Below are 9,159 nucleotides of genomic sequence, written 5' to 3'. Positions count from 1 at the left end.
GGCCGCCTCGCCCCTCAACAGCAGCCTGGAGATTTTACATTTTTGCTTTTTAAAGTGAGGAGATGTTTTCAATAGCTCTGGGAGCCTTCTCCTCGGGATGAAAAAGAATCTGGCCAGCCTGCCCTCCAGATGGCCGCGGCCAAATGCCTAACAGCCTCCCTTCTGCATCTGATTGCAAACGATGGAGAAAAACAAAGAGAAGCTTAAACTGTGGAGAGGCCCGCCTGGCCCGGGCACATTCTTTTGTGCTGAAATTCAAGATGTGCGCGGGGCCACCTTTCAATCATTCCCAGCGTGTTATTCTCCGGGATCTTTGAAGTTTCTCTTCTGGCAAAAACATTTTCTTAAGTTATTGGCCTTTAAAAAGAGAAAAATATGGGAGCCTTATGATCTCGAGTCTCGCAGCTCATAAATACTCGTGCAGAAGCGGTAGCCAGACGGTGCGGGCGGCTCCTGCTCCCCGGGAGGCTCGGAGCAGAGAGCCAGGTGTCACCGCCCCTGAGGCCCCTCGGCCAGGGGAGCCTCAAAGGCTGCCTTCAGGGCCTCCTGGGCCTGGGCCTCTCCTGGAGACCCACCAGGAGGCCAGGGGACAAAGCCACGTTCCACGGGCGGCAAGGCCAGGCTGGGGGAAATGGAGAGGCCTGGGGAATGGCTTCTAGGGCCCTCCCACCTCCTCCTCTCCTTCAAATGCCACCTTGTGCCGGTGCCATAAATAATTCTTCTCAAACGCCACGAGTGACCAGCACTCGCTCCCCGACAGGAAGTCCCCCGGGCTCCCTAGGGCCTGCGATGTCAAATCCAAAGTCCCTGACCCCAGGCCCCCTTCGGAACCTACCTACGGGGGCCACCCTGAGGGTCCCGCCGGCCACCTCGGGGCCTTCTCTTGGGGCTTCCTTCCCCCGTCCCACCCAGCAACTGAGGATGCTCCCCAGCCCTCCCCGTCCTGGGTCGCCGTTACCTTCCCACCCCGTGTGCTGGAAGCGCCTTTGGCTTGAGAATCAGGCAGACCTGGGTTCAGGTCCAGCCTCTGGCACATAATGGTCGCCGGCAAATTTTGAATAAGAGGATGAGGAGAACCAAAGCCAAGGGACGGCAGGCAGGTGGCCTTGAGGGGCAGGCTCCCAGCACTGCCGACCAGGGAGGGCTGAGGCCAGGGGTGCACTCACTGGAAGGGACTCCCCCTCACACGCCACATGTCTTCAAAATCCACAAGCAGCAGCTTCTCTAAGGAGCCTGTCCCAGCTCACCTGGCCTCTCCGTGTTTGGGGTACAGGGATGGAAGCCAGGGCCCTTCACAGGACAGCAGCTGCCCATCACAGGCTGACCCACCGCCTCTCTCGTGGGCCTTCTGCTCCTTGTCAAGAGCCTGTTGTGGGGAGCGCTCGCTCCCCCGCTTGGCATCCCCTGGGGGGCTGTTATGGTTTACATGTGGAATGTCCCCCCCAAAAGCTCAAGGGTGGTCCCCACGGCATCAAGGTTCAGAGGTGGGTATTTTAGGCAGTGATTGGATTGTGAGAGCTCTGACCTCACAAGTGGATTAATCCATTTGATGAATTGATTGTTTGAATGGATTTCTGACTTCATCAGTGGATTAATCCATTGGATGGATTGATCATTCAAATAGATTACTGGATGTTAAATGTAGGCAGGTGGGGGACATGGCTGCAGGAGGTAGGTCACCAAGAACATGGACTTGGTCACTATACCTGTCCCCAGCTCCTTCCCCTGCCCTCCTTCCCAGCTTCCAGGAGCTAAGGAGCCCTCCTCCACCACACCCTTCCGCCATGATGCTCTGCCTCTCTCCAGGCCCCGAGCAATGGAGTTGGCCCTCTGAAACTGTGAGCCCCAAATCAATGTTTCCTCCTCTGCATTGTTCTTGTACCAATTTTGGTCCCAGCAGACTGACAAAGTGCTAATCATCCCTGTCCCAAGTCAGGACACTTTGGTAGCAGGACACATGAAACCAGAGCCAGGCTCATCACCGGGCAGACAGAAGAAAGCCAGGATTCAGGAAGCTTGTCTGAGGGTGGTCTCAAGGGTGGAGCAGCCAGGGCTTGGAGACAAAGGTCTCGGTGAAGACTGGCTTTTCCCCAGTGGGGCCAGGCCATCTGCCAGCCGGTGGAGCTCGGGGACAATCTCTGCTGGGGAAAACAAACAAATGACTGAACCAATGAATTTATTGCCAAAGTCCTGGATCTTCCAGACCCAAGCAGACAGTTTCTGCCTCTGAACAACACAGACACGTTTACAATCACCCAGTTGTTACCCAGGAACTTTGCAATGTGAAGGTCACGTTCCTCCAAATGACCTGCTTCCTGATAAAAAGCCGTAGTTGGAAGGGGTCTCACTTGTTAGACGAACATGGGGAAAGTGGGGTCTTGGGAGAGCTGCATCACCAAGGGCACCTTGAGAAGTGGGAGGCCAGGAGGCCAGCTCCACGGGGTGTGGAGAGCTCCGCGCCACCTGGTGAGACCCGTGTGGGAAGCCAGAGGATGCCCGGTGCGATTGGGGGGCTTGTCAGAGCTTGGGCTGCCAGGATAAAATGCCAGTGCTGGGTCGGTCATCAATTGCCAAACTGGGAGGCTAAACAGCAGGCACTCTGGAGGCCGAGAAGTTCAAGGTCAGAGTGCCAGCTTGGTTGGGTTCCAGCAAACATCCTCTTCTGGATTGTGGGTGGCCATGTTCTCACTGTACCCTCACGTGGCGGAGGGAGAGAGTTCTGCTCTCCTCCTTTTCTTATCAGGATGCCAATACCAACACGGGCAGTTCCACCCAATGACCTCACCTCAACCTAATTACCTCCCAGAGGTCCCAGCTCCAAGTACCATCTCACTGGAAGTTACAGCACAACTTATGAACTTTGAGGAGTTGCAACAGGGTTAAATAGGGAGCTGATGACCAAGGAGTGGTTCAGAATTAACACAGTGCATGGAACAAGCTAATTTCAGGCTACTCCATTAGCAGGGCCTTCAATTTACTGTCTAGACCAATTTAGCAGATGGTGGTAGCGATAGGGTCTGGGGGGACTTTTTGTTTCGTTTTGTTTTGACTGCGCTTTCTTCTGATAATAGAATATATTGTGCTTTCAAAGAAACACCCAGGTGCCATGGCTCTCATTCCATCTTCAGGGGTAGGTACAGCGCTCAGCTCTGTATCATTAGACTGGTCCCTCCTCCTTGCATCAGTGATTGGTCAGCAGGGAAGGTCACATGAGCAAAGGTGAGCCAATGGGAGTCATCCCTGGGATTTTGGCTGGAGCTAGGGGTTGGGGGGGTGGTGCTCTCTCTTCTTTGGAGTTGCACCCTCTGAGGACAGTGAGAGTCAAAAGCTATTGGTGTCCATCCTCCCCAGCATACGGGAGTCTGTCCGAGAATGAAGCCCACTCAGAGAAAAAGAGCCAGAAAATGTACATAACTCTCTGATGACAGTGAAACCCAGGTTCTAGCAATACCTGAAGACCACACTGATGTCCCTCATATTTCCCTGGAGCAGGAGACAACAGCTATGTTCTTTTCTTTTAATTCAGGTTTCGGTTACTTAAAATCAAAATCCTTCTGACGTTCGCCTCCCCTGGTTCACTGGCTCAGGATCAGGCTGGGGTTAGGGTTAGGGTTAGGGTTAGGCCCTCTGCAGGAGTCCTGCCTTCAGTCCTGGACACTGAGCAGACACAGCTGATTCGGGCAGGTGGCCCCATTGAGGACAGCACCTCTCACAAGCATCAGTCCCACCAAAGCAGGGCCGGGGAGCTCACAGCACCTCCCAAAGAGAAATACCCAGAATTGGGTGTCGGAGGGATGGTATACAAACCTCCAGCCTTCCACTCAGTGTCTGGCTGGCTTCACTTTCCCATCTGAAAACTGGTAATAATAACATCCACCACCTAGGCTTTCTGTGACGGTTTAATGAGATCGGGAATAGAAAGGACCTGATCCCGTGTCTGGCTCACAGCGGGTGCTTGATAAATGGCAGCAATTTTATGTCACCATGGTCCATCTGTCCTCGCACGCTCTGTGCAGGGACCAGCCACGGCATAGATTATTGAAATATGTGCGTAAGGCCCTCAAAACAGTATTTCTACCCATGATTTGATCCTCTCCAGTGGCTTTTTCTTTCTTTTATTTTTTTTAACCTAAGCTGCTCACTATTGATCAAGTCACTGTCAGAGATAGGAAAGGAGGAGAATTAAATAATCAGAGGGGCAGGAGCCTCTGGGTGGTGAGGAAGGACTGGGCCAAGTTGGCTTCCAGAAGAATTGGGCATCAAGGACCCCATCGTCTCCCTGAAGAGAAGCCTTCCCTGAAGTCAGCTCCTACCACAAGCCCCAGTCCTTGCACACAGGCAGAGTGGAGCAGAGGCCCCTGCCCTAGGAATCGGGACCCAGGGTTCTAGAGCTAGGGGTAAGCAGCACCTTTCACAGTTGACCAGGCTGGGCCTCGATTTCCCCAGCAGTGCTGAGAGGTGGGGCTGGGGGAGCTGGATGGATTCTTGCTGTTTGGAATGGTGACTAGAGAGTGCTCCCTCCTCTGCATCTGCCTGCTTGCCCTTCTGCTTTACACCATGCACCCGAGGCCCTCAGCAGAGTCCAAGCAGACACTGCACTAGGCTCTTAGGCTTTCTCACCTCCAAAGCCACAAGCTCAAATCAACTTCTTTCCTCTATGGATGACTCAATCTCGGGTATTCTGTTTCAGCAACAAAAAACGGACCGAGGCAGGGTCTTTCAGAAATGGGGATGGTTATCAGATGACGAGGTTCTCAAAGTGTGGCCCCCAAACACACAGCTTCGGGACCACCAGGGAACTCATAAGAGATGCAAATTCCCAGACCCCAATCCAGACTCGTGGCAGGTAATGTGCAGGAATCTGTGTTTTAGCAAACCTCTCACGGGATTCGGATACACGCTAGCATTTAAGGAAAACTCGCACAGTTTAAAGGGTATCCTATCTAGTGAGCAACGATGTGGCTGTTTAGATCAGCTAAAATCAAAGACATACCAAGTGCTCATCAGCCTCATGTGCCCAGTGGCTACCATCTTGGACAATGCAAAAGCAGAATGTTCCTGTCATTGCAGAGATTTCCACTGGGTAGCACAGGCCTGGACAAGGCTGGCTTCTCAGAATGTGGTCCATGGACCAGCAATACCGGCCTCCCAGGGAGCTCATCGCAAATGCAGAACCTCCCACCACCCTCCACCAGCATGGCTGAAACAGAATCTGCAACAAAGCAAGATCCCAGGAACCGAGACGCTCCCTAAAGCCTGAGAGGCACAGGGTAGAACTGTCCAGAATGGAAGGGGGCTGGCTGTCCTGATGGTGCTAATACTGAGCATGAACCAGAGCATTTGCCACCAGCATCATATGAACATCACCACCTCCAGGGAGCGGAACATTAAAGGGACCACACATCCTAGCACCATGGGACTTCCAAACAGCCCAAGGTCACGATCAACACAAGTCACAGGCATTTCAGCCTCCAGAAATGACACCCACATGTTGTCATTGTACAAACGAGGTCATGGTTACCTGCAGGTACCATCACCATGAACCCCAGAAGATGCCACGAGATTCATTGTTTCTCTATGGAACTTAACCTCATCTTCTCAGCTCCCCCCAGAAGTGGGTTCCACAGTGGGCTTGGGGAGGAGACTTCTCCAGGAATCTATACCCAGGACTTCTTGCCACAAAGCTCCCCGTGGCTGTGGCATTGGCCAAGTGCCCATGACATCGTCTCAACAGTGCTGAGATCAACATGGGAATCAAGACTGCCGTCAGGGAGTGTCCCTGTCAACAGCCCCCAAGCTCATCCTGAGACTTCTCTGTTGGTCTCGGAGAAGGGACACCTGCTGGCTGGTTATCCAGACCCACTGAGTGTGTGTGGTCCCCAAACAGGAAATGTGGGGCATCCAAACTCAACTCCAGCAAGAGCACTCACTGACGGGACCATCCTGAGGTTGCCAGGCCACCAGATTACGTGGCCTTGGAGGCTCCTGAGAGGAGCGTGGGTGGCCAAGGCAAATGAACAGCAATGACACTAATGAAATAGAGGTGACATCGTGGGGCACTCCATTTCCCCTGCTTTCCCTGCTCCTGGGGCCTCTAACGTGGCCCACTGTGAAGACATCCATTAACCCCTCGTTACCGTGCCAACAGGATGCACTCCTCATGAGCCAGTTGCTGGTCAGTTTTCAGGGCTAGGCAGCCTGCGGAGGGTCTGGGCCCTGGCCGATGTTCACGAGGCCACTAGTCTAAGAACGCAATTGTAAGCTGCCCTGGATTCCAGACGCTAAGCTCTACTGTCATCTGCTGGTACCCAAGTCACCCCGACCCCGGGTCCCTCTTTTGCTGATGTATGAACAAAACCAGAGACACCTCCAGCCTTCCATAAACCCTAACAGAACCCAGCTCCAATCTGACAACTAAAAGGAACATCAGGGGAAGGAAAATACTCTGCAGGTGTAAGTCACAGCGCAGGACAGGCAGCGGGCAGTGACGTGATCAGTAACCACGGCTGTGCCATGAATCTGCACAGCACTTCGTGGTTAAGACCCATCGGACAGTGTACAGATCCCATGAGGCAGGGCAAGACAGACTGTCCGATGGTCTGTCCCTGTCCCCGGGAGCTGGGGCCTGACTGGGAGACCCAACAGCTGAGCAGGGCAGCTGGGCTTCTCCAGCACTCTGGCTCTGTGTGGGGTCTTCTGGCCAACCTCTTCTGCACAGGACTTTGGGGTTCCCAAGCCTGGCATGCCAGGTCCCCCGGGAAAGGAAGGAAGAGCAGAAGGTGGGAAGGGGAGGCTGTTTATGGCCTTGGACCACCCACCTGGAGGTCACCTACATCACTCGGCAACATTCCACTAAGCCATGGAAGGTCCACCCTGTTTCAAGGGACAGAGACCCCACCTCCTGGTGGATGACTGTCAACATCTCACATCACAAGAAGAGCCTGGCATGAGGCACATATTGGAGTCATCTTGGGAAAGGATCATTTTCCATGACACCCTCCTTGGAGAGCCCGGTGAGGACTAAGTGCCACACGGCTATAAGATTGCTCAGGTGACATAAGTGACACTCTCGAATAACCCCCTCTAGTTGGGAGGAGGGACATGTCCCTGAATCCTCCTAATCCAAGGGGAATGAGATGGAGGTGGGTTACTAAGAGGAAGGGTTCCCTAAGGATCTAGGGAATGAGGAGGGTCTGAGATGGACAGGGACACGGAGAGGGAGCCCTTCGCACACAGGCAAAGGCTGGTATCTCAAAGATAGCGGTAACCACAGTCACACCCAAGAGAAACTAGGGAGAATCTCCTTTTTCTTTTCTCCCCCCCCCACCCCGCTTTTGCAAAAAATGAAACCAGTCACTCATGTTCTTATTCGAAAAATCTCTCCTTGTGTCCAGCGCCCCACCCTCAGGGAGAGGCAGGCGCATCTTTCGCTGGCCCGAGAGGCACAGAAGGAGAGACCAGGCAGACCCCACCACCACTGCCTGCTCTCCCGGGGACCTGGGCTCTGCAGACCCACCTCCCACCCAGGGAGCCTCCCGGCCAGGATCCCACAGGCACCTTGGTGGCCCTGCGGTTCCCTTGTCTCATTCCGTCTGGCCCCTGCCCTGCCTCCAGGTCAAGAGCCCCCCAGGCTGCCCCAGAGTCCCTGCTTCCCACCACTCAGGGGTTAACATTTTCCAAGGCTCCCGGCTCCCTGCAGGGTTGGAAGTGCAGCTGTTACTGCCATTTGGAAATTGCTTTCAGAAGGACTCCGCTGCCTCTTGCAAACACCCACAGTGCCATCCTCTGGCGGAAGTCGGGCACCGCACCCGCCGCACCGTTTTGAAAAGCCTCTTAGGGGCTCCTTCCCAGGAACCACCGACCTTCCTGCCTCATGCAAAGGAGACCCTGGAGACTGGTCCTGATTCCCACGTGGGAATTCTAGGAACCGAGGACAATCCACCAGGTAAAAGAGGAATAGCCCCCTGCCATCTGCCCATCCCCTACACCTGAAATGCTGCCTATGTGTGTCCTCAAACCTGCTGTTCCAACCCAGGTGCCGTGGGCAGGTGAGTGGCACACGGCCCGACTGCGTTTACTACTAGAAATAAGGAGCAAACTCCTGACCACCCACAGCACAGAAGAATCCCCATAACAGCATGTATTTTATGAAGATCCAAAAGAAAGAAGCTTAAAGCCTCCAGGCACACACACACACACACAAAAAAAAAAACCTGAAAAGGAGAGCAAACGCTAATTACTCAGATTTGATCAGAGCAGGCCGTCCACGTGTGTTGAAATATCACCCTGAACCCCATTAAGAAGTACAATTACGACCCGTCCATCAAAGAGAAGAAAAGGAAAAATTCCCGCACTCGCTCCGCACACGCTGGAACACCGGGTGCCACACATTTGTGGGTTTTCTCTGGGTCTCCTCCCCCTCTCCAGACTGCCGCTAATAAATCAAATCATTTAGTGCTGTTTTTAATAAATGGAAAGATGAGAGCGTAACTCAAGCGCTCTGGTGCTCGGTATTTGTTTGATATGGAGGTAACATTTTCCACAACGAGATACATTTCTGTTTCCCAGAGTCATTATTAAAAACAGAAGTCGAGCAGCATATGGATGGATTCCAACCACAGCACAGAGATTTGGTGGATTCTAAAAAGGAAAGATGGAAACGCTCAGAGGCAGCTCAGATGGGCCTGGGATGTGAATTCCCGTCCCCAGCAGTGGACAAGTGGCCCCAACCAGCCTCAGCAACGCCTCCTTGGAGCCTGGGGAGGGAACATCCTGGAGTCACAGACACTCCGGGCTCTGTGTCAACAGGATTCTGTGATCCTGATGGACACTCCAGCTGGAGAACCAAAGAAGTCTAGATCCTGCAAGTTTTCAAAAACCAGCTATTGCTTAAGGTGCTCACATCAAATACAGTTTAAAACAGTCATGGTCCCTTGAAGAGAGGAAATGCCCCCCAGCAGTGGGACCTGATATCAAGCAAAGCACAGCTATTGTGGTTGTGTTGCATCAAGATCAAGCTCCAGGGCCAGCAAGGTTTGTGCAGAAGAGAGTTCACACGTAGGCACAAGTATTAGCACCCTGACCAGCTATAACCCTGCTGACCTCTGCCCAGGAGGGGTTTTTAAGACACTTCCTCATCTGATGCTGGAATTTTTTTAA

Source organism: Ictidomys tridecemlineatus, chromosome 10, assembly GCF_052094955.1.
Source record: "Ictidomys tridecemlineatus isolate mIctTri1 chromosome 10, mIctTri1.hap1, whole genome shotgun sequence".
NCBI lineage: Eukaryota > Metazoa > Chordata > Mammalia > Rodentia > Sciuridae > Ictidomys > Ictidomys tridecemlineatus.
This window is presented reverse-complemented; position numbering follows the sequence as displayed.